This window comes from Oryzias melastigma, unplaced genomic scaffold, assembly GCF_002922805.2.
Source record: "Oryzias melastigma strain HK-1 unplaced genomic scaffold, ASM292280v2 sc00322, whole genome shotgun sequence".
NCBI lineage: Eukaryota > Metazoa > Chordata > Actinopteri > Beloniformes > Adrianichthyidae > Oryzias > Oryzias melastigma.
The window spans coordinates 97991-101296 of NW_023416926.1; positions in this window are offsets into that span (position 1 = coordinate 97991).

Genomic DNA, 3306 nt, shown 5'->3' on the forward strand with positions numbered 1-3306 from the left:
AGTTATAGTTGATTTTAACCGCCATTTTGCAAATATGGGAATTATATTCCTCAAACCACAACTAATTCCGAGTATTTCTATTATATTCCTTAAATTAAAACTATACATTCATAACAATTATCAGGCAAATTTAATATTAATTTCGAGTTGAACCGAATTGGCGCGCATTTTAAGCTAGTTTTTCACTCGACAGCATTAGCACTTTAGAAATAGTGGTAGAAATACCCACCTAACTTAAAAAAAAAACGTGAACAACCAACATGTTATGTGACATAAATTATTTTTGAAAAATGAATATAAATAGATTTAGTACATAGTAAACATCCTTACCGTAGTCTTGAAGGGACGTTGGTCACGTACTCCTGGTATGGTTTGGTTCAAATGTGAAGAGGTGGGCGGAGCTTTCTGCGTCTCTCCACACCAGATTTATTCACCACCACTAGGTGGCAGTTTGCACATTATTTTGTTAAAACAGTAAATGGACATATTTAACACTGCAAAATTTACAGCTGTTAATACCAACACATTGAAAATGAGTGTGGGGCCTTACACTTGCTGTTGTTGCGATGACTCTGAAAGAGTTGGAACAGTTTGACTACGAATATATTACACTGGAAATTTACCGTGTATTCTGTGTGTTTTTTATGTTTGTATTTCTACTGCACATTTTGTATATTTTCCTTAATTTTCTCTTTTTTATTTCCCTTGATTCAATCCTCGAACATTTTCATGTTTTCAAACATAAAAATGTAAATTTTAATAAAAAAAAACTTTAAATAGGCCTCAGTCATATAGTTATCTTATATATAAACACATAATATACTTAACCTAATTAATGGGTCAAAAAAAAAACAAAACTCAATTTTGGTTAAGGATAAAGCATGAATTGGGTTGAAATTAAGCCACAATAACCCAGAAAATGAGTAACCTTCCAAAAAGGTAACCCAGAATTATAACCCAACATGAATAATCAAAGAATTGGGTTAAAGAAATAACCCAAGTGTTTTTAGAGTGTAATCACACAATGTTGACAATTCACCTGCTGCTGTCATTGAATCTGCTAAAAACAATAAAGTCATTGACAAGAATGACAAGTGACATGTGTCTTCCCTCTAACATTCAGAATCGGTTGGGACTAGTTATTTGTTTTTATACCATGCTCCGTGTGAATGCTCGACTCTGATTGGCTGCTGGGTGTGGATTAAAAAGTGATATACCACACCTAAAAAAGAAGTTCCGGTCACACAGACCAAACGTTCGATATCACTGCGCAGGCTTCTTTAAAACACATTTTTCCTTCATCGTCTGGACAAAACAAGCAGTAATGGATAAACTTTCTCTCTGAACTGATGCTTTATTTAACTTATTGTAGCGACCAGCATTTATATTGCTTTATTTTTGTAAGGTAAATGAATATTGACAAATAAGTCAACCCTCAACCCCATAATGTTCATCTTAACTTTGGTCATTTGTTTTTAAAATTAGCTATTCTCCTTCAATAAGACACAGCACTCTGCATGAAAGGTGTAGTCTTCTGTCTCACCACAAGAGGGAGTTTCTGCTTTTAGAGCCGCTCAGAAGAGCGAACCTGCTGTGAAATGAAACACAGACAGAAGCTGATTATGTTCTGTTTATGTTCTAGCTGCTCACTGAAGGATTAACTTCAGAAAAAGGAAAAAACATCATAATTTGTCAGTTTTTTCTTTTCAAAACAGCAACACTTTACCGCTGCAGCTGAGGTCTGTAACGGCTTCAGATAGTCTGCTTTTCAGTGGTGGTTCTACACTGAACTACTCCCCGGGCGAGACCCTCCCAGCGCCCCACCGAGTCACAACTGACTTTTGTTTGTCTGTTGCCATGTTTTCCTGGAATTACAATTGAAAACAACTTACAGACGCTTAACACAATGCTGTGCAGCATAATAACAGTTATAAGTACGTACAATAATATAAACAAACACATAAATAAAACTATATAAGAAAATATGGTTAGAAAAAGCATTCATGTTTTGAAAATTTAAATTAGAATAGAATAGAATAGAATAGAATAGAATAGAATAGAATAGAATAGAATACAATAGAAAATACTTTATTAATCCCTTTGGAGGTCCTCAGGGAAATTCAAGTACCAGCGTCCGTACAGCAGTAAAATACAAAATAAGTACAATAGAATAACAAAACAAAGTAAAATAAAATAGAATAGCAAAATAAAGTAAATAGACTGAATATAAAGTAAAATAGACTGAATATAGCTAAATGTGCAATAGAAAAAATTATTATTATAAAAAAAATTATAAATAATGCAGAAAATCAACGTTGCACAATACCCTGAGTGTTTGTACATATTGCACTGGTAAGTATTGATAAGAGTATTGCACATGTCTTATTGCTTGTATGATGTTTGATGTTTCAGGCTGCTACGCCCCTCCCTTCTTGACCCTCCCTCTCCCCCTCCTGCCGAATGCAGAGTTTTACAGCTTGATGGCTCGGGGGACAAATGAGTCTCTGAGTCTGTTGGTCCTGCTCTTAGAGAGGAGCAGCCTGTTGCTGCTCAGGCTTCTCTGTTTCCCGATGACAGAGTGCAGAGGGTGGGTGGTATTGTCCATTATAGCCAGCAGTTTGTTAAGTGACCTCCTCTCTGCTACTGTCACCAGGGGGTCCAGCTTCATCCCGACCACAGAGCCCGCACGCCTGATCAGTTTGTCCAGTCTGTTAGCACTCCTCTTTGTCAGGTTGCCCCCCCAGCAGACCACGGCATAGAAGAGAGTGCTGGCCACCACCGACTGGTAGAACATCCACAGGAGCTTCTTGCAGATGTTGAAGGATCCCAGTCTCCGTAGGAAGTACAGACGGCTCTGGCCCTTCTTGTACAGGTGGTCTGTGCAGCGTGTCCAGTCCAGCTTGTTGTCCAGCCACAACCCGAGGTACTTGTAGTCGCCTACAATCTCCACCTCATCTCCTCTGATGGTCACAGGTTGTGGTTGTGGGCTGGACTTCCTGAAGTCGATGACCAGCTCCTTGGTCTTCGAGGTGTTAAGCTGGAGATGGTTCATCTGACTCCAGGAGACGAAGTCACTGATTACACTCCTGTACTCGTCCTCCCCGTCGTCCCTGATACACCCCACAATGGCTGTGTCGTCAGCAAACTTCTGTATGTGACACAGCTCCGAGGTGTAGCAGAAGTCTGAGGTGTAGAGGGTGAAGAGGAGGGGGGCCAGCACCGTCCCCTGGGGTGCTCCTGTGCTGCTGATGATGGTGTCTGAGGTGATGCCCCGTAGTCTGACGTACTGCGGTCTCTCCGTGAGGT